General features: G+C 45.4%; 1 protein-coding gene across 1 annotated transcript in view; it reads left to right on the forward strand.

Annotated features, from left to right (window-relative positions):
• Positions 1-6591: 6591 nt before the first annotated feature.
• The window catches only part of GEM (GTP binding protein overexpressed in skeletal muscle), a 27985-nt gene continuing 11095 nt past the window's right edge, over positions 6592-23481 (forward strand). The window contains exon 1 of the mRNA XM_069957295.1: positions 6592-6657. The gene's annotated coding sequence lies outside the window, so the exon portion shown is untranslated. The remainder of the gene's footprint in view (positions 6658-23481) is intronic.

Below are 23481 nucleotides of genomic sequence, written 5' to 3' on the forward strand. Positions count from 1 at the left end.
TTTATGCTTCCATCTTGCATTTTTCCACTACACCCATTCTCGAACACAATCCGTTGTAGAAGGCAGTTTGAGTATTGAGCATAGTTTTCCCATAGGGAATATTGTAAATCTATTTGTTGTTTATACTCCATGGGTCAGGTGCAGAGTGACTGGCCCACAAAGTGTAAAGAGTTAGGTGGTGATGCAACAGCATCAACACTTACCTCATCTGGACATACAGTAAGTAGCAGTGCACCCCCCCCTGCACTTGCCTCTTAGTGAATCCTGTGGTGGTGAATGGGGGCATGGCTTTATCTAAGACTGGCATACACATATGCCAGTCTTGATAAATGTTCTCCTTAGTCTTTGGGGATAAGTTAGGGCTTTTTGGGGCTCCATAGAGGTATACTAGGACTTTTCAAGGCTTCAGGCCAGGTCTAGCATGGCTGTCAAATCACAAAACTCCAAAATCTGCACCCCACGGTTTATGATTTGCACGATGCCAGTTGATCCTTGTCTTTCAACATGTTGAAAAAAATTAGAATGATACTGACAGTCTGCTGGCTGTCACACCATGTATAAGAGCAGACCGCCACAATCTCCTATGGAGAACGAGAAGCAAGCGAGCGCTGATCTGACAGGTCTGCGCTCGCTTGCTCCTCCAGATCAGCCCATGTAACAGGGCCTTTACATTGTATTCTTACCTGTCAAGATGTTGAGATGACTTCTAGGAATCTTTAAAGAAGGGGAAGTGTCACCTTAGGCTTAGTGGCCAGTGTGAAAACATTTTTTTTTCGGTATAAAAACTGGATTTAAACCATAGTGTAGTGACCCGGTATGGGCCCCTAAGTTCTATTGCACCTGAGTAAGTTAACTCTCTTGGGTTCACACAGATGGGGATGAGGTATTCACTGTAATTAGTGTTTTTCCTACTAGGTGCTGCTCTGTATTATATGTATTATGTGAAGCACAGCTGAAGGAGACTTAAGGGTTAACTATTTTGTGTCACATGTGAGGTTTTATCCACTTATAGGTGCAGGAGCTTTCCCTTCAGTCTCTATCCTATGATCTGTCTTCTCTCTTTTTGCACACACAGCCCCCACCAATCACAGGAGGGTTTGATTAGACCCTTGGAGTAAGGAGTTAGTTCCTGGTCAGAGTAGTCAGTCTAGTCGGTTCTAGTCAGTGTGTGAGGAGGCAGCAAAGAACCAAGGCTGATGTTAAGCCAGGCCTGGCTAAGGCCAGGTCCTATGTCAGTAACACAAGCCAGTCAGTTCCAGATTCTCTTTATGAAAGACACAGCAACTATTCAGAGATAGAAAGTACAAAGGGCGAGAGTAGCCAGAAGAAGGATCACCTTGTCCACACCAGGAACCTCTCTAAAACATGCAGGGCAGATACCTAGGGGTCACACGTACTGATCCCGGTGGAAAAAAGTTACTAAGTCTTGGAAGTCTTTTTTTTTATTTCTTTTATAAAAAAAAGAAATTAACAACCATCTCCTCAGCAGAGGAATAAATACATAATTACATAATTTACAAAAACATAATCCATATAATCAAATCATGATTCCAGACATTTTCAACCAACCCCACCCCACCCTTACCCTGTCCAGACTGCGAGAAACGAAAAGAAACGAAACGAAAAAAAGAGAGAAAAATAAATAACTAAATAAATGAATAAGAAAGAAAATAAATAAATACATTTATAATAAAAAGCACTTAGTCCCCTCCAAAAAACTCAAAGACCAATTTACCAGCCACTCCATATTTTCCTATAACCTTGTTCTCTAAGAATATGCCCTTTCGCTCTTGCCCATTCCAAGGATTTAATAATATTAACCTGGTTAACCCATTCATCCACTGATAGCAATCTATCACTCATCCAGTTTCTCAATATAATTAACCTCGCATAAAATAATAATTTTACTAATAGATTCTGTCCCTTTTTTTCCTTAGGTGATGATCCCAAAACCGCCATGTCTAGGGAAAGAGTCCCAGTCATTAAACCCTTACTCCGTAATATACATACAATACCATCCCAATAACTTCTACTCCGGGGGCAGGACCAAAATAAGTGAACCAAATCAGCCTCTTCTTGATTACAGTAGTTACAGGAGGAGCTATTTCTCGCCCCAATTTTATGCAAGAACTGTGGCAAGAACCAAGGCTGATGTTAAGCCAGGCCTGGCTAAGGCCAGGTCCTATGTCAGTAACACAAGCCAGCCAGTTCCAGATTCTCTTTATGAAATACACAGCAACTATTCAGAGCTAGAAAGTACAAAGGGGGAGAGTAGCCAGAAGAAGGATCACCTTGTCCACGCCAGGAACTTCTCTAAAACATGCAGGGCAGATACCTAGGGGTCACACGTACTGATCCCAGTGGAACAAAGTTACTAAGTCTTGGAAGTCTACTTAGCCCAGATAACTAGGCCTGGGGCTCGTACTACCCAGGAGGACAGGCAGCCCGCTACTATGGGGCAGAAGGTGGTCACATACGTGAGTACAAGTGTTCTCGATATCTCTTCTTCAGTTCAAACTGTTTCAGGGAGAGTACATTACTAATTAGAGAGCCCTTAAGGCTCCCTCTCTCCTCTATTCTCTCTTCTTCAAAACCTTCTCTTACAAGCACCTTGTCTCTACCTCAACCAAAAGCACCTGAGTAACCTCCAGTATTTTTGTATTGCACTAAACTGTGCAGATTGTGTTTAATAATATCTTACATATACTATATATATAGTCTATATTTGTCAAAACATATAAGGAGACGTGTGCGTCAGTGCTGAGGACTCGCCACCCACAGGGGGGACATGTTTGGAAACTGTTCATTTTTCCGGTAAAGTTATATAAACCACTGTAAGTTTTAGGTGTAGATTACAATCAGGTTATAAGCGCACCGCCTGGGGAGGTGAGGGTTGTAGCTTATGGAAAATCCTCGAAAAGACCTGATATTTACTGAATCGTAAGAGGTAATAAAGGGATCCGCTTCTCTCTATGGGAAGTTTCCCTATTGATGTCATAAATTATAACAAATGACTCTCTGTAGGATCGCTAAGTTGTGGTGACAGCGCCTACAGCACTTAGGGAAGTCAAGTTTGTTGGTGTAGGAATGAGTGATCTATGTTTAGTCCAGCGTGTCAAAGGAGCCAAAAAGGAGAGTAATATTTGGCTAAATAATTTTATTATCCATATGCAGTTGCAGTGTGCAGTGAGAAATGTGCAAAGTTTCAGGAGCTTTAGGCCCTTCTTCAGGCCATAAATAAGAACATGGTGCAGAAAACAGCCTATGAGTGATAGTATGCATAATTTATATGAAATACAATTACATACCATTGAACATGGAGACGGTATGTATAGCAGCTAAAGGGGAAAGGAGTCAAGACAGGAAAGGGGCTAAAAGGGGGGAGGGGGCAGTTGGGTACATATACTATTTGTAGAAATTGATTTAATGAAGGTTCACCTTCAACAATAATATAGGATTCACAATGTTGGTAGAGTTAGCATCACACCTAGGGATAAAGTAGTCCGAAATGAAAGCATCAGTAATAGGTAACAGGATATGTAGGTGTAAAGCTGTAAAAGGTGAACAATATACAATTATAAGATTTGCATTTCCAGGGAAATACATAGTGCACTACTTGATTTACCTTTTAGAGAAACTTTAACACTTGGTACAGTCCCTTTAAGAGGGACTTGGGTACCGTCCCTTTAAGAGCAACTTGGGTACCGGCCCTTTAAGAGCGACCTGAGTACTGTCCCTTTAAGAGCGACTTGGGTATCGTTCTTTTACGTACGTAGAGCGGTAGTCGGCTTTGCTACACGGCTGGCTCAGCTCTGCAACGTAGTGCTGGTCGCGGCTCTGCTACACGGTCTCAGCTCTGCTATGTAGTGTGGGTGTCGGCTCTGCTACGTAGTGCCCGTGTTGGCTCTGCTATACGGCTGGCTCAGCTCTGCTACGTAGTGCGGGTGTCGGACTGGCTCAGCTCTGCTATTTTACTGACTGAACTCTGCTTCTTATAATGGTAAAGATCATTGCTCGGTTACCATGACAATCTTACACATGTCAGTGAGACAAAATTATTAAAGAAGAAGTCTGGCCAAAACTATTTTTTGATATGTTATTACTTATGGAAAGTTAGACAAATTTCTAATATACATTAATTATGGGAAATGCACATATACTGCTATTTCCCTCAATTTAGTAGATCAGGCAGACTTCAATTTTTCTAAAAACCAGTGACGTCACGAACCGAACCAGAGCAGAGCTGGGTGTAATTCCATCCACGGCACATAGGATGGGGCTGCTGGCACTTGTGGTGCAGCTGCCCCCGTGCTAGCAGCCCCCAAGTAAACACCCCCACCACTTAAAGACCCCCAAACTACCCCTATCAGAAGTGTCATCAGCCCCGTCCACAGCGCTTAGGATGGGGCTGGTGGCACTTGTAGTGCGGCTGCCCCCTCTCTCTTCCCCCCTCTCCACTCCACAGGACAGTAGACCCCAGACCAGCCACCCACCCCCCTAAAACCCCCAAACTTCCTTATTCAGGAGTGCCAGCAGCCCCATCCACGGCGCATAGGACGGGGCTGCTGACAATTGTAGTGCGGATCCCGCCCCCCCACCCCCGCGCGACAGCAGACCTCAGACCAGCGGACCCCCCCTCCAAGGACCCCCATAACTAACCTTTGCACAGCCTCTTCCCCGGTGCCCCCCAATCCGCACACAGAGGAGGTACACATCCTCCTGTGCTGCGGCATCTCCCCGCTCTGTCTCTCTTCTTCCGCTGCTGTACGGGAGAGAGAGCGGGGAGATGCTGCAGTACAGGAGGATGTGTATCTCCTCTCTGTGCAGATCGGGGGGCACCGGGGAAGAGGCTGTGCAGTGGTAAGCTATGGGGGTCCTTGGGGGGGGGGGGGGGGGTCCGCTGGTCTGAGGTCTGCTGTTGCGCAGGGGGGGGGGAGCCGCACTACGCGTCGTGGACAGGGCTGCTGGCACTCCTGAAAAAGGAAGTTTGGTTTTTTTTTTGGGGGTGGGGGCGGCTGGTCTGGGGTCTACTGTCCTGTGGAGTGGAGGGGGGGGGGGAGAGAGAGGGGGCAGCCGCACTACAAGTGCCACTAGCCCCGTCCTAAGCGCTATGGACGGGGCTGATGGCACTTTTGATAGGGGTAGTTTGGGGGTCTTTCACTGGTGGGGGTATTTACTTGGGGGCTGCTGGCATGGGGGCAGCTGCACCACAAGTGCCAGCAGCCCCATCCTATGTGCCGTGGATGGGGCTGCTGGCACTTGTGATAGTTATTCTTACTATAGAATTTCTCCATACACTGCGCCCCTGCTGGATGCTTCATAGGAATTACACCCAGCCCAGCCCTGCTCTGGTTTGGTTCGTGACGTCACTGGTTTTTAGAAAAATTGAAGTCTGCCTGATCTACTAAATTGAGGGAAATAGCACTATATGTGCATTTCCCATAATAAGTGTATATTAGAAATTTGTCTAACTTTCCATAAGTAATAAAATATCAAAAAATACTTTTGGCCGGAGTTGTCCTTTAAGGATCTTCCATCTTCTACATCTTCTATTGGCCAATAGTGGACACGTGACTGTGTTTATGTTGTGAGGCACTGACTGACAAGACCTTAGAATTTCTATTGGCTGCTATATTTCAACTATTTGAATATGTGCTGTGATTGGCTGTTAGCGTTTACAGTGTGGCCATTATTTTCAATAGGCCATTATTTCCTATGGGAAATTAGGGGTCTTTAAACGTAAATTTCTTATAAATGACAAATCCGATCAAAACCAAAAAAAGATAGCACACCTCACACTGCCGAGGGCTTTGAAACGCAGTCGGAACGAAGTTTGTGCGCAAAGCGGTTCGGGCTGTATTAATTGCAGAAGAATGGCTGGAAGAAGAAGAAGCGAAGAAAAGGAAGAATACGGATTACAATATAGTGCTTTTTCAAGCAATATAATAATAATGATAATAAATTATTTATTTAATTAAATAATTAAAAGAAAATAGCCAAAATGTATTTATTTCTTGATTTCTTTGAGAACCCAGTCCTCTATATGATAATATGTAACCTTCAATGTATAAATGATACATCTTCCAGGTGTCATAAGACACAGCACAGGTGTCCCCACACTTAGGAGATGTCTGAGAAGGTTCATATAGTTTAACAAGTCAATGGTATAAATCATAAGAAAAAAACCCACTAATGTTAATTTGTAGCATAAATGAAGGATCGCCCATCGTCTGCGTAACATGAGACAACACAGAGCGAGTCCCGGGAGAGGGTTGCCTTTCTTCTGTGACTGATGCGGGGGTCTTAGCACTGGGCTGTGTAACATCTCTGTATGATACTAATGGTCCCATATGTCTAATTATTAACATTGTTCTCCTATAGGCTTCTCCTTGTAATAGGAGAATGATCAACGCCGGCCAAAAATTCTAAGCAAGATGTCAGCTCCTACAGAGAGTCCACGAGATGGAAAAAGTAATCCTAACCCAAGAAGGGAACGGTGGAATTTTCCAGGAATGTGCAATCGTTTCTGACAATATTATAGTGAGAAGCTGCAGTGCGGAGAAGCTTAGTCGATCCTCTGTAAAATGGGCAGCAAGAGGGGCAGCAATCGAGACTGGGCTTCATCCGGGCCCATAGACAATCCCCGGACCTGTAACGGTGAGTGTTGTGCTAACTACTAAATTATTTTAAGGGGTACTCCAGAGATTTTTTTTTTTTTTTAAATCAGCTGGTGTCAGAAAGTTATACTGTTGTAAAGGACATCTATTTAAAAATCAGTCACGTCCTCCAGTATTTCAATAAACAAAAGAGACAGAAAAATATAAGATATAGGAAGTCAAGCACACACCTCAGCTGCTGTATGTCCTGCAGGAAGTGGTGTATTCTTTCCAGTCTGACACAGTGCTCTCTGCTGCCACCTCTGTCCATGTCAGGAACTGTCCAGAGCAGGAGAGCTTTTCTATGGGGATTTGCTGCAGCTCTGGACAGTTCCTGAGCACTGTGTCATACTAGAAAGAATACACCACTTCCTGCAGGACATACAGCAGCTGATAAGTACTGAAAGACTGAAGATTTTTTAATAGAAGTAAATTACAAATCTCTGGCACTTGCTGGGACCAGTTGAAAAAAGAATTTTTTTTTGTGAACTACCCATTTAAATCAACTGGAGCTGGTGAGTGCCAGAGATTTGTAGTGGTGTATTCTCTCCAGTAATGACACAGTGCTCTCTGCTGCCACCTCTGTCCATCTTAGGAACTGTCCAGAGCAGCAGCAAATCCCCATAGAAAACCTATCCTGCTCTCCAGACTGAAAAGAAGGTGCTGATGCCTCCAGGGCCGGCCTTAGGGGTGTGCGAGCAGTGCGGCCGCACAGGGCGCTGTGCACTCCCGGCAGGAGGGGGGCGCCACCTGCATCCCTGAGGCCATATATCCGTCCCTGCCTCTGCACAGCAGCCGAGGAAGCTCTTCTCCCCGGACATGTGACTGCAGCCTGGCCCCCATCCCCCGCCCCCCACAGCGTCTCCCAGCTCACAGAGGCCCATAACCCCGCCCCCTCCCCCGACGGAGACATCAGCAGTGTGATCCTCCGCTCTACCTGCTTCTCCTCATGGGCAGAGACATTCTCCACTACTACTGCAGTGTGACTGTGAGTATATCTATCTCTGTCTGTGTGTGTTAGTGGAGTTTGTGTGTGCTCTGTGTGTGTTAGTGCTCTGTGTGGTAGGACAACATCTCCCAGCATGCCCCTGTGTGGTAGGACAACATCTCCCAGCATGCCCCTGTGTGGTAGGACAACAACTCCCAGCATACTCCTATGTGGCTCTGTGTGGTAGGACAACATCTCCCAGCATGCCCCTGTGTGGTAGGACAACAACTCCCAGCATACTCCTATGTGGCTCTGTGTGGTAGGACAACATCTCCCAGCATGCCCCTGTGTGGTAGGACAACAACTCCCAGCATACTCCTATGTGGCTCTGTGTGGTAGGACAACAACTCCCAGCATACTCCTGTGTGGCTCTGAGTGGTAGGACAACAACTCTCAGCATACTCCTGTGTGGCTCTGTGTGGTAGGACAACAACTCCCAGCATACTCCTGTGTGGCTCTGTGTGGTGGGACAACAACTCCCAGCATACTCCTGTGTGGCTCTGTGTGGTGGGACAACAACTCCCAGCATACTCCTGTGTGGCTCTGTGTGGTGGGACAACAACTCCCAGCATGCCCCTGTGTGGCTTTGTGTGGTAGGACAACAACTCCCAGCATACTCTTATGTGGCTCTGTGTGGTAGGACAACAACTCCCAGCATACTCCTGTGTGGCTCTGTGTGGTGGGACAACAACTCCCAGCATATTCCTGTGTGGCTCTGTGTGGTGGGACAACAACTCCCAGCATACTCCTATGTGGCTCTGTGTGGTGGGACAACAACTCCCAGCATATTCCTGTGTGGCTCTGTGTGGTGGGACAACAACTCCCAGCATACTCCTGTGTGGTAGGACATCTTCCAGCATGCCCCTGTGTGGTAGGACAACAACTCCCAGCATGCTCCTGTGTGGCTCTGTGTGGTAGGAGAACAACAACTCCCAGTGGTGGGTATGTGTGGTGTGTATGTGTATATGTGACTGTATGTGTGTCTGTGTTTGCAGGATATATATACTGTGCGTCTGTATGTGTCTGTGTAAGCAGTATATACACTGTGGGAGAGGTTCATCAAACATGGTGTAAAGTGAAACTGGCTCAGTTGCCCCTAGCAACCAAAGAGTCTGTGAGGAATGAAAGGTGGAATCTGATTGGTTGCTAGGGGCAACTGAGCCAGTCTCACTTTACACCTTGTTTGATGAACCTCCCCCGTGTGTCTGTATGTGTATATGTGACTGTATCTGTCCGTGTAAGCAGTATATACAGTGTGTGTCTCCAAGAGATAGGCTTGGGATGGGCTACAATCAGCCGGGGGGGGGGGGGGGGGGGCGCCAAAAGAATATTCTGCACAGGGCGCCATCTACCCTAAGGCCGGCCCTGGATGCCTCCATCCTATTATAAAAACGTATTCTTAGCTCACACATTTATGGACTAGCCACAGGCTGTGCCACAAATATGTGATGGATGTGGGTCCCACCTCTGACACCCACACCTACATGGAGTACAAGGTTACCCAATCCTGCTCCATCTGGTGCGGCAGCAGTCGGTAGCTGCATCTAGGGTGAAGAATGGAGTACCCGGTGTATTCCAGCAATAATTTTTGATTACATTACCTTAATAAAGTTATATACCTTTATAAAAGAAAGTGTAGAGGTATATATATATTTACATGGCCCCCTCTGCTGCCACTAATGGCTGTGTTGGGAAGTGCAGGTCAAGCCTAGGTCCCTGCACTAGTCCTGCTGCATGCAGATGCTGAGCCTCCCCTGATGTCTATATAATGCAGGCTAATAGTAGAATAGACATCACACTTGGGGAAGATGCTGCGTCAGTAGTTCTGTAGCCACGGCACAGTGAATCAGAGTGAGCAGGAATAACTATTATGACTTGCTCTGCTACACTGCGCTCCTGACACAGACAGCTTCCCCAAGTGAAATGTCTATTCTAATACTAACATTCATTTTATAGACATCAGGGAGGCTCAGTATTGCTAGTGTTTCATGTAGCAGTTCTAGCAATACAGTAAGTAACTGTGTCTGGACCAGGGCTTGAGCAGCCCTGCAGTTACTGACACAGCCATTAGTGGCAGCATAATAAAATTGCACAATTACACACTATGGTGCATTACCCAGGCACAACTTACTGCTGAGCAAGTGATACCCGGCTACAAGAGAAGCGTTTTTTATAGTCTGGAAGGGAAAAGTTATAGGGCAGATGGATAGAAAAAAAATCCCATCCATTCTTCCTTCCCTGCCGCCTTTCTCATCATCCAGGCTCCGCCGCCTCTTTTGGACACATTACTTCAAGTAAATATAGCTTTTTCGCCAAAAGGATTATGCTTGTCTCTCCAATCCTGCTTGTGTAGGGCTGCTGCCAGGTTTATTGTGGGTAGTGTGATCTTGACTGAGATGACCTAAACAGGGAATAAAGCACTGCGGGCACAACGTGTATGCAGTTTGTTTAGCTAAACAATGCAATTCGTAGTAGTGTAATAAGTAACCTGAAGGGGGCACCACTGAGAAATTATCATTATATCATCAATGAGTATGTTCAAAAGGTATAAAGGTATTATCATGATCCCTGTCTCTTTTCCTACATAGGTCCTGCTACTCTAGTAGTTATGTCCATTCCAGTTACAGTAAGGCTGATTAAGCTACTATGGCTGCTAATATGGTAGGATGTGCTGCATCAAAAGAGGGAGGAGTACTGCTGCTAAGGAGGAGACGTACTGCTGCTAAGGAGGAGACGTACTGCTGCTAAGGGGGAGACGTACCCGCTGCTAAGGGGGAGAAGTACTGCTGCTAAGGGGGAGGAGTACTACTGCTAAGGGGGAGACATACTGCTGCTAAGGGGGAGGAGTACTGCTGCTAAGGGGGAGACGTACTGCTGCTAAGGGGGAGACGTACTGCTGCTAAGGGGGAGAGACGTACTGCTGCTAAGGGGAAGACGTACCCGCTGCTAAGGGGGAGGAGTACTGCTGCTAAGGGGGAGGAGTACTACTGCTAAGGGGGAGACGTACTGCTGCTAAGGGGGAGGAGTACTGCTGCTAAGGGGGAGACGTACTGCTGCTAAGGGGGAGAGACGTACTGCTGCTAAGGGGAAGACGTACCCGCTGCTAAGGGGAAGGAGTACTGCTGCTAAGGAGGAGACATACTGCTGCTAAGGGGGAGACGTACCCGCTGCTAAGGGGGAGAAGTACTGCTGCTAAGGAGGAGACACTGCTGCTAAGGGGGAGACGTACCCGCTGCTAAGGGGGAGACGTACTGCTGCTAAGGGGGAGGAGTACTGCTGCTAAGGGGGAGACGTACTGCTGCTAATGGGGAGAAGTACTGCTGCTAAGGAGGAGACGTACCCGCTGCTAAGGGGGAGACATACTGCTGCTAAGGAGGAGACTCACTACTGCTAAGGGGGAGGAGTACTGCTGCTAAGGGGGAGGAGTACTGCTGCTAAGGAGGAAATGTACCCGCTGCTAAGGGGGAGACATACTGCTGCTAAGGGGGAGAAGTACTGCTGCTAAGGAGGAGACATGTGGTGTAGCCCTATGGACGACCAGTCACTTGCCAGATGGTATTGTGTGACGCCACTACTGTAGTCGTTGGTCAGAGTATAGCTCAGCCGGATGGTAGATTGTTATGATGCCAGTAACGGTTGGGCACACATGTATGGGGGCACACCTGCTTTCATTTTAGGAAGGATGGCTATACCCTTTCCTCTTTGGTCGGTGACCTGCTGGGCTGTGAGGGGGTGTTCCATAGGTACTTATCACGGTGGTCCGGAGTGGAGCTGTGACCCACCTGGACTATCCGTACCGCCAACTACAGAAAGAGGAGATGACCCAAGGATGGAGTAATCACTGTGTAGGTGCCAGAACAATAATCACTGAGTCCTGTTACCATAAATAAAATCTTCTTTACTTCAGGAATACTCAGTAGAGTAGCAGATAATAGACTTCTGACTTGACTAGACACAATCTGCATTAAGAGCTTTTGGAGCAGAAGAGCTGAGCTGACTTGGTTGCGTGCTGAGAAGGAGAGTAAGTTTAGAGCAGTAGAGAGGAGTTTTGGGGAGTTACCCGAGTTACCCGTGTTTTGACCTTTGTTGTTGCTGTACCACTTGTTGCCCTACAGTGTCGGGTGACCCGTCCTCCTAGGGTGACATAAGTCCCAGACCTATTTACCTGAGTTGAGCAAGGTGGCCAAGTTTATCTGGTAACACCTGTGCTGTGAGATAGCGTACGTAGGCTTGTAGCAACTTTGCTCTATCTGGATCAGTTCCTGTTGTTTCAGGATACTGTCCTGCACTGTTAGAAATGTTCATGGTGTTGGTTAGGGTGATCTCTGACTTGCCCTCTCCTGAGTAGTTTAGCACTGCATAATAAGGCTAAGTGTTGCTTTGCAGAAGAAAAGAGTGCTTCCCATAAATCTATCCACTACCACACACTAGACTAGACTACACCGGATTGACTAAGGTTGGGTGTGTACTTCCTCTTCCCATGTGACAACTTCCTACAGAGTAATACCTCCTGTGAGTGGTGGAGAAGAAAGTACAGAGAAAGAAGGGAGAATAGAGATAGGTGGAGAACAGAAAATAGCTTTTATTGGTGTGCAGACCACCAACAAATTATAACTCCTTGTTTACTACAGCTGTGCAACATACAAGTGCATATACAAACAATAGCGATAGCAAGTACCACTTTTACTTTGAGTACAGGCTTTTGCGAGGGGTGTACAGACCAGCAACAGCTGTGGTGGGACACCACAGATGTACTGCTGCTAAGAGGGAGAAGTACTGCTGCTAAGGAGGAGACGTACTGCTGCTAAGAGGAGATAAACTGCTGCTAAGGGGGACAAAAACTGCTGCTAAGGGGGAGAAGTACTGCTGCTAAGAAGAAGGAGGAGATGTACTGCTGCTAAGAGGAGATGTTCTGCTGCTTAGGGGGAGAAGTACTTCTACTTAGGGAGAGAAGTACTCCTGCTAAGAAGGAGATGTACTGCTGATAAGGAGGACAAATACTGCTGCAAAGTAGGAAAAGTACTGCTGCTAAGGATGAGATGTACTGCTGCTAAGGGGGAGAAGTACTGCTGCTAAGGATGAGGTGTACTGCTGCTAAGGGGGAGAAGTACTGCTGCTGGTGAGGAGACGTACTGCTGCTAAAAGAAGATGTACTGCTGCTAAGGGGGAGATGTACTGCTGCTATGAGGGAGATGTACTGCTGCTAAGGGGGAGAAGTACTGCTGCTAAGGAGGAGATGTCCTGCTGTTAAGAGGGATAAGAGAGAAATGTACTGCTGCGGTGTGTAAACTGAAATTTATGTTATAGTAAGATTGTACCTCTCTGCTCAATATTCTCAAACTGTTTATACCAAAAATTTCTTCAATAAAAACTATTGAAACTAAAGAGTGCTGCTGTAAACCACAGGACTGGATGGGTGCAGGTGGTAGGCGTGACTCGGTGCCTGTGTGTGTTATAGTAACATCGAAAATTGTCGGCAGAAAAAGCCCCTGTGGTCCATCTATTCTGCCCTTATATAATTTCCCCTCTTATTATCTTAGGATAGATATATATTTATCCCAGGCAGGTGTACATTCAGTTATTGTACATTTACCTACCACATCTGCTGGAAATTTGTTCCAAAGCCCATAGAAGATAATGGCGGTCTGATGCCGCTGCTCCTATTACACGGGGCGACGGCTGCAGATCGTTGCTATCTGCATTGTTGCTCTTTCAAAATAGACATATTGAATTATGATAGCTCTAAAATGTGGAATTGTGGAGCTTTAGGCTTTTCTATCTTGCGGGGTGGAACATGGCACTTGGCCTAATTTCCACAGCTCTCTCGGCCCCTTAAGCAAACTTTCCCCTTGTTTTGATTACTTCCCAAATTGCTCAATATAATGGATTGACGATGCCTGACAAGTCCTCCTCCTCCAGCATCACACATGTCATCAGAGGAAGGATAATACACAACCTGTGTCAGGAATGTACTACAGTCGGCGGTGGCCTCCGTCACCAAGTTGTGGGATATTTGGCCGCTTTGGATATTATTATATCAACAATATAAAAGTATTCCGGCTTACATACCGAAAGCTGACTCATCATCATCATTTATCCTTGGTTAGGTTACCCTCCCTGGCACAACCTCATAAACTAGCCGGGGCACTTGGTGATGAGTAACATAAGTAACCAAATCTATTACTCATGTTAAAGGGGTAGTCCTTCATTTTTTCTGAAAGATTTATAGATATGTATTTTACTTCTAATTAAAAATCTCGTCTTCCAGTACTTATCAGCTGCTGTATGTCCTGCAGGAAGTGGTGTATTCTTGCCAGTCTGACACAGTGCTCTCTGCTGCCACCTCTGTCGATGTCAGGAACTGTCCAGAGCAGCAGCAAATCCTCATAGAAAACCTCTCCTGAAATGTGAAAACAAATGGCGCCCTTGGGTCACTTCTCCCTACTTTCATGTATAACTTCAATTCAGGAGAAATAAACCTCTCCTCTCTACTCCCAATATATCATTGTTAATTGTGACTTGCAACACCATTATGTCAGATAAACCGTTGACATCACTTGCGTGACTAACACCTTTCCACAGTCTATGTACCCATGATAACTACGTAAGAGCTAACCCCTCTAATAACTGACCCATGAACAATGATGATGGTTCTGTTTTAGTTTATATTAATGTTCCTGTTTATTCCTCTTTCACCATGGTCCTAGTTAACCGGACTTTATGTTACTATATCTCACATGTAACCATAAGCTTTATTGTATCCTACTATGCCGTGCTTTGTACAAATACATGTTTTATTGGGCATTTGTTAAAATACTTTTGAAAAATTTTCAATAAAAAGATTGAACAGAAAACCTCTCCTGCTCTGGACAGTTAGTCTCATGGACAGAGGTGGCAGCATAGAGCACTGTGTCAGACTAGAAAGAATACACCACTTCCTGCAGGACATACAGCAGCTGATAAGTACTGTAAAACTGGAGATTTTTTAATAGAAGTAAATTACAAATCTCTATAACTTTCTGACACTAGTTGATTTGAAATAAAAATGTTTTCAACGGAGTACCCCTTTAAGGGTATACTAACTTTTTAAGGCCACAGGGGCAGAGATGTAGCTTGAACTTCCAGGGCCCCAATGCAAAATCTGCATCACAGTTCAGGCGAAGAATTTCTGTATCCAATGATGTCTATGGGAAAAATTTGCATCCGAAAAGGAACCCAGTAGAGCAATCCTATAGGATAATCCTATGGCCATATTAAAGGGAATGTGTCATCAGATTTTTTTTTTATTTTTATATTATAAAATAATCTTGAAATCTTGCAGCTTTCATTCTGGCTAATAAAACTAATAATAAGATGATGCTTGTTTTGTAGAAAAGATTTTCACTAGTCTCCTCCATATAATAACAGACAGGATTAAAAGGGTAGTTCACAAAAAAAAAAAATTCTTTCAAATCAACTGGTCCCAGAAAGTGCCAGAGATTTGTAAGTACTTATAAGCTGCTGTATGTCCTACAGGAAGTGGTGTATTGTTCTCAGTCTGACATATTGCTCTCTGCTGCCACCTCTGTTCATGACAGGAACTGTCCAGAGCAGTAGCAAATCTCCATAGAAAATCTCTCCTGTTCTCCAGACTGGAAAGAATACACCACTTCCTGCAGGACATACAGCAGCTGATAAGTGCTGGAAGACTTGAGAATTTTTAATAGAAGTAAATTACATATCTCTGGCACTTGCTGGGACCAGTTGATTTAAAAGAGTTTTTTTTTGGTGAACTAACCCTTTAAAAGGGTTTTCCAAGCTTAAATAAATATGACCACTATCTTCCCAAAACAGCGCCACCCTTGTCCATGTTTCATTGATGTGAATGGAGGTAAATTATAATACCGTGCACAACCCGAGGACAGGGGTGGTCCTGTTTTAGCAAGAAAGTAGCTGTGATTTTGCTAATCCTAGATGACAGGTGACACCAGAATGTAGATACAATAGGATCAAGCCATACACAATAGGTGATGGTCACATCCCCCTCCTTTGCACAGGTCACTGACCATCCCTATAAAAACTCTCCCATAGCAGTCAGTGAGTTCAGCTCTAATCTATTGTTTCTTATGTCTATGGGGCTGCTGTAAAGCATATCTCTAAATGCTGTTAAAAGCAGCTCAGGCAATGTGTCTGCCCCCATAAAAACATAGAAAACAATGAAATGACATTCCCTTTAAGGATCGGTATATGGTGCCATTATACGGGCACATACAAGGGGCCTTATATTAGTTCTGGCTCACTTTCTGGCTCAGTACACTTTGCCCTATATAAGGTAACATCTCTGCCGTCCTCCTTGCCTCGCCCGTCCTACCCGCTCAGCTTCCATGGCACTTAAGTTCTCGCTCTTCCTATCCATAGACAGGTGGTGTCTGATTTCATCTCATTAGGATTGATGAAATTAATCTGGCAGTGATGCAACAATTCTCTTCTAAGCAAAGGGAAAGCTTTACGCTCGATTAACCCGCAGGCTTTAAAATGCCAACTCCATCTTATGTATGACCTGTGAATTATGCTTTTTGCCAGTCCTTGAATTCCTCTTCTATGTTCTTTCCTGAAATAGAAAGCGTGATTAACAGGATTTCATCTTTAAAGGTAACGTTTCCTTTGCAGAATTCCTTGCTCATTGCTTATGACACGCTGATGGGGTTTAAATTAGAGATGAGCGAACCTGGAGCATGCTCGAGTCCATCCGAACCCGAACTTTCGGCATTTGATTAGCGGTGGCTGCTGAAGTTGGATAAAGCCCTAAGGCTATGTGGAAATCAGGGATATAGTCATTGGCTGTATCCATGTTTTCCAGACAACCTTAGAGCTTTATCCAAGTTCAGCAGCCGCTACTAATCAAATACCGAACGATCAGGTTTGGATGGACTCGAACCCAAACCCGGTTCGCTCATGTCTAGTTTTAATGATTGGATGGCGTAGATTGCAGATGGAATCATGACTAGTGGGGCGTCCGGATAATGTGATAGACAAATACATCTACGCCAAAGCAGAATGCTTCAAATAAGATGGATTCCCTGTGTTATTTCTCTGGCAGGATCTGTGGGGGTGGGGCATGACATAGGGAGTCTCCATTGGTTGTCCCTAAGGGTCTTTGTGATGCACCACCCCATCGGTTTCTGCACTAGGCATAACATAGTTTTGCTTGGAGTGTTGCTTTAAAGTCGACGTCTAGTGATTTTTAAAATCTGCCAGCCAACAGGGAGTAACATAATAAACAATCATACAAAAAGAAGAAAATGTAAAGGGCACTCACCGATAAAAAGCTTATTCTTTATAAATTTCTTTCTTAAAAACGCCATAGCAGGACAAGTCCAGGTGTCTGCTCTCCTGCTTGTCCTGCTATGGCGTTTTTAAGAAAGATATGAATAAAGAATACGTTTTTTATCGGTGAGTGCCCTCTACATTTTCTTCTTTTCGTATGGATATTCATCTCGTAGAATTGTATATTTGGTAGAAGTGAGCACCCCGTATTTTTATGCAAACTTATTATATTAAAAACGTCACATTAAGAAAATTCATCAGCCTCTATCTCAGTAGGGCCGGTAGCTGTATCTCTTTGGCACATAATAAACAATCACTACTTATCTCTCCTTCTGCCTCTGCATAGCTGGCTTACTGCACCGGGACCCCCGCCGGGCTACTGGATCTCACTAGCCTGGAACGTCACAACCAGTTTAGTGGACAGCCTGCTCGGCCAGTCAGTGGCCGGGACAGGACACAGCTGCAGTCATTGATTGGCTGATGGGGCAGTCCATCAGCCAGGTCGGATAATTTCCTCTGACAACATCGGAACTTGGGGTCCTGGAACCTTCCGGTGTGGGTCTCGGAGCCTGTGGTACAGCGTTTTGCAGGCACGGGAAGAGGTAAGCAATGATTGCTAATTATTTTCCCCCTGACAGTTGAAAAATTTTAAAAAATTGCCAGACTTCTTTAAAGGAGAATTCCGGGCAGGAACTTTTTTTTTTTTTAAAACTGCCAGGGAAGGGGGTAGATGAATAAAAAACAAAACATGCAACTTACCTCCCCGGCTCCAGCACTGAGGTCCGCTGTCCTCCATTCTGATCCCTGGTTGTTTCTAGGTCTAAGTGAGGAAGTAGGGTCATGACGTGTCAGGCCCCTTCTTGTCCCTCCGCAATGCACTGATTGGCTAAGCTCCGTCAGTGACCCGGGAGCCGGAGAAGCACGCCAGATTGCAGGCAAGTAATGTATGAGCTTTTTTAAAGGTCCAGCAGTTGATTAGTTAATAAGGCAAAGGGGCTACATTGAAAATACGCTGCGAGAATGCAGAGGCCATAGGGCATAACTGTACCAGAAACCGATGCGGAACTCACAGCATGAAATCCACTGCGGATGTGGTACGTGTATTTTTCCATGTTGTTTTAACACAGATGAGAACAACTATAGTTGGTGATCTGATCCTTGCTGGTGTCTAATTGTCTATTTAATCGTAACTTACCCCAGGATCAGACCAACCATAGTCCTTGGGTCAATGCAAGATTTACAAGCTTATAACCCATCGCGCTACCAATGGTTTCCTTGTTTATTTGGCAGCTTATAAATTGGCAGTTTGCTGATCATGATCATTTTGGTCTTTTGTATTGGTACATGACTTCTTTTTTTTTTTAACATATTTTAATTGGATTGTAAAATCAATACATCCACAATATCCATACATAAAAGATCAATTTTAGGCTATGTTCACACTACGTCAAAGTACGGCCGTTGTTGCCGATGGCAATGACGGCCGTAGTTTTTGCGCGGTGTAACAATGCCTGTTTGTTTATGGGATCCCGGCCGGAGCGTATACACAGCGTATACGCTCCGGCCGGGATCCCATACGGGGCCGCAAATAACTGACATGTCAGTTTTCTGCGGCTGGAATTCAGTGAATTCCGGTCACAGAAAGACCTGTCAGTTCACGCTTCACTGTGCGCTATGGGAAGCTCTCATGTGGGCGCGCGCTGATGCGCCCGCATCAGAGCTCTGCGGCCGGACAGATCATCCAGCCGGTACTTAAGTACTGGCCGCGATGATCCGGGCAGAGACCGGCCATTCCGTGACCTGGCTGGGGTCACGGAACGGCCGGTCTGATACATAGTGTGAACATTGCCTTACAATAATGTATAATGGCAAGGATCAATAGGGATGACACAAATTCGACAACATCAAAGTTAGGGCCCTGTTACACGGGACAATTACCATGCGGAAAATCGTTATATCATTCAAATTTAAACGATAATCGTCCTGTGTAATTGCAGGCAACGATCGAAAGATCATTCATGTATTGATCGTTGATTTAGATCTGACCATCATCGTTAATCATTCGCTGTAATTCCACATTCGTTCACTAATCGTTCAGTGTAATAGTGCGTTTACACGGAACGATTATCGTGCAAATTTCCGTGATAACGATTGCATTTGAGCGATAATCGGCTCGTGTAAACACAGCAAATGATCAAGCGATGAGCAAGAAATTGTTCATTGTGATCTTTCAACATGTTCTCAAATCGATGTTCGCAGATCGCTTTGTGTAAACAGTCTTTCACCAATTCACCCTATGTGTGAGATGGGCTTAAGCGATCTTAAATCGACCGCAATAAAATTTTTTCCAAACGATATATTGTTCCGTCTAAACACTGATTAAACTTCCCGATAATCGGGCAGTAAGGGCTGCGTGGACATGCAGCCCTTGCCCAAACACCTGATACCTTGCCTCTCCCCTCTCCCGGTCTTCTCTCCTGTACTCCGAAACTTCCTGGCCCCATCGGCAGCAGTGTCTGAGCGGCCTGTGATTGGCTGAGAGGTAAGGTATCAGGTGTTTGGGGAATCGTCAGCCATTGGCCACGCATTGCTATTACAAACAGCGATGTGTGGTCGGCTTCTGACGATTTTAGGCCCAAACCTAAAACAACGATCAGCTGATGATCATTGTCATCGGCTGATCATTGCCTCTATTACACGGACCGATAATTGGCCGAATCAGCTCGATTCAGCCGTTTATCGGGGCCTAATAGGACCCTTAGACTATGAGTTCTCCCATGTGCCTTTATGACAGTGTATCCGGCCTTTATGACCCTAGCCGGCCGTTTATCTTTCTGTGTAATAAAGACAACGATCAGCTGATCGTTGATATAGGTTCTGACCTATAATTGTCGGGCACCGAACGCGCATGGCTACATGTAATAGCGGTGCACGGCCGCTGCTGACTAATAGCAAAGAAGAATACATTACCTCTGTGCTTCTCCCTGGGTCCATGCGCTCCAGCTTCAGAGCGGTTTGTGTCGGCTGACAGGCCACTCAGCCAATCACTGGCCGGGACCACTGCAGCCAGTGATTGGCTGAGTGGCCTGTCAGCTGAGACAGGCCGCTCTGCAGCTGGAGAGCGCGGGACCCGGGGAGAAGCACAGAACAAGAGGAGCCCTGCAGCCTGGATAGTTAATGTATATAGTTTAAACAATGGCTGCAAGGACATTGGTAACGATGTCCCTGCAGCCCTTGTTAAACGATTATCGGGCCGTGTAATAGGCCCAGTAAACGAGCGCCGATCTAGCAGATCGGCGCTCGTTTAACGGCCTGTGTAATAGTACCCTAAGTCTAGTTCACATATTGCAGATTCCACTAAAAAGCGCTGACCAAGCCGCAGGTAGAGCAAAGTTGTGGCGACCCCAAAACTTTGTCGTGACCCCAACTATCACAACACTGTGCAGTCATGTGACAAAGCCCCCCCAAAAAAAACGTTTGGGTGAATTTGTCCAAACTTGACACAAATGACCTAATGTCTGCGTCGTGTGATTCTCTATTGTCTATTATTCTTCTTTTGATATAAAATATGAGAATTTCAGCATGTGCTGTCCTCTCTGCTCCTCACATTTCTAAGTTTTTTCTCTTCCCCATGTGTTAGTAATAATATGCTGAGGGATTATGCCATGTCTGGTGCCTATTCTAATATATCAAAGTCCGGGACATCTTTTTAGTACGTTGATTCCCTCGATATTTCCAGGACATTTATGAGTTAAGTAACATAGACAGATTTCATAGAGTGCTGGACTGTACCAACACATTTCGCTGCGGTACGCCGCGCACCTTACGCTTCTCTTTTAATAAGGATTTGCTGTTTTCTAGGCAGCTTATAATTGTCATGGAACACGCTGTATTCAGTGCCAGCAGCCTGATGATGAAAGCAGCTGTACAAGTACATGTCCAGTCCTCAGGGTGACGGAAAGGACTCTGACGTGACTACTAAAGGCCAGGGTACTGCGCTCCAAAAAGATTATGTTTTGTTCAGCCATCTGAGGAATGAGAACGTGCACAGATCTTGTAATACCACCCAGAGTTATTTCATAATGCCAGGTGCATACAATAATCCTGAACTCCTAAAACAATAGGTTTTTTTTCAAAAGGGGTTATGCAGGCTCAGAAAAACATGGCGGCCGCTTTCTTTCAGAAATAGCATAGTTACATAGTCAATACGGTTGAAAAAAGACACATGTCCATCAAGTTCAACCAAGCTCTACCTCAGTTTGGGTGTTGGCTTTGCAGTGCAGTTCCATTAAAGGTGAACTCCTTCTTACTTGATGTGTCCTTAAAGGGTAACTATCAATCAACCCAATCGGGCTCATATGGTTCCCTGAACCCCTGTATACAGCTCCTGCAGCAGCCACGGCATGTACCGGCCACGGCTGCAGCAGGAGCTGTAAACCTGAAAAAAAAAAAAAAGCAGTTAAATCACCCGGGCGCGTGACAGGCAGCTGCGGGGAGGTAGTCATCTGAGCAGCTTCCCGCCCCTGTCTAGTCACCATTCTCTGCCTGTCAGTGTGCTCCGAGGGGATGAATGACAGGCAGAGGGGTCCGTTACTGGCCTCTCTGCCTGTCAATCTTCCCTCCGGTAGAGTCCATGACACCTGCTGCTTTATTTCTACTATGAATTTGCCTATTTGCCTGTTGGATTACTACTGTTGGTTTTTGCACTACTTGAGCACTGTTTGTCACTATTTTTGCACTAGGAAACTAAGTAACGTTTGGACGTTGCTTAAAGTGGCACTCTGTCATCTTGCACCTACACCTCGCACTTCACCTTAGTTCTAACCAAGGTCCGGTTGCTGCGTGTCCGGGGGTGGATGTTACCACTCCTGGTCACCGTAACAAGTAGACCCCAAAACACCAGAACCCACCAGTCGGCCCAATATCAGATCCAGCAACCTGGGCCAAGCACATGTCCTACATGTTTCTGAGTAGATCCCATAAAAAAATAATATGCACAAAAAGCATACACAGTGGTGCCTTGGATTACGAGCATAATTCGTTCCGAGACCGTGCTTGTAATCCAAATCCACTCTTAAACCAAAGCAAATTTTCCCAAAAGGAATCATTGAAATGCAGACAATTGGTTCCGCACCCCAAAAATAATGATTTTTAAAATTCTGAATAACAGGTAAAACAAACATTTAGAAAGTGGAATATGTGATATTATACGTTACTGTACAATATAGCAATCAGTATGTGGAGTATAATGTATAGTAACTGCATAAAGCTGAAAAACAGCAGCAGTTTGTAGATACAGAAAGGAGATGCAGATACCCATAATGCAGTAGCGTAGTACAGGATAGAATAGAGAAGCAGGGCTGCTGTCAGAGGTCTGTGTGGTCACTTGATCACAATGGGGAAGGTGTGTGTGTGTTTAGCCTGGACCAATCAGGAAGTGAGAATCACAAAGCTGTGCAGGAGGACAGTGACAGAAACTTTTCTTTAAAGCAGTGTGTATAGCTGAATGTGAGTGCAGGCAGATTATAGCAGCTATGTTTATAGCTGAGTGTAAATGCAGGCACATTATAGCAGCAGTGTGTATAGCTGAGCATGAGTGCAGGCACATTATAGCAGGAATGGAGAGGATGGGAAACACAAGGGCTGACAGAGACTGCAGGGAGCAAGAAGGAATGAGCAGGACAGATGTGGGCACATACATGCAGCGCTCTCTGTCCGGGGAGAGAGAGGTTACAGCTATGGAGAGATTACCTCCACAGTCCTGTCCCCTGATGTAAGCCCCAGCCTAAAGTGGATCTGCTATGATTTGGAAGGTGAGGAAGACTTCCAGGGTCAGAGTACAGAGCTGTAGAGCCCACTATGCAGACCATGCCCCACCCCCACTCCCCCTCCCACCCAGTACAGGGAGCTCTTCTTGCAAAACCCTCTGAATCCAATTTACTCTTAAACGGAGGTACCACTGTAGGTGCATTCACCGACCCCCCACAGATTGTCTACGCTGCTCCTAGCCCCAGATTCAAACTTACAAATGATCCCAGTTTTACACCATGGAATCCGTCCAGGAAACCACATCTCCCAGCATGCATTGCACCTGCTTTCCTACTCGATTTTTGTGCTGAAATTTTAGTTATAGGCTTTATATAGATTTATAAATTACTTTTATTTAAAAATCTCAAGTCTTCCAGTACTTTTCAACTACTGGATGGGGATTTGCTACTGCTCTGGAAAGTTCCCGACATCGGCAGCAGAGGGCGCTGTTTACACCACTTCCTGTAGGACATACAGCAGCGGATAAGTACTTACAGCAGTGGAAAGCTTTCTAAGGAGAGGTTTTCTAAGGGGATTTGCTACTGATCTGGACAATTCCTGAGGTGGGAGCAAAGAGCACCATGTCAGACTGTAAAGAATACACCACTTTCCTGCAGAACATAAAGGAGTTGATAAGTACTGGAAGATTTGAGATTTCTAAATAGAAGTAATTTACAAATCTGTATAACTTTCTGACACCAGTTGATATGAAAAAAAAAAAGA

Source organism: Dendropsophus ebraccatus, chromosome 2 (assembly GCF_027789765.1).
Source record: "Dendropsophus ebraccatus isolate aDenEbr1 chromosome 2, aDenEbr1.pat, whole genome shotgun sequence".
NCBI lineage: Eukaryota > Metazoa > Chordata > Amphibia > Anura > Hylidae > Dendropsophus > Dendropsophus ebraccatus.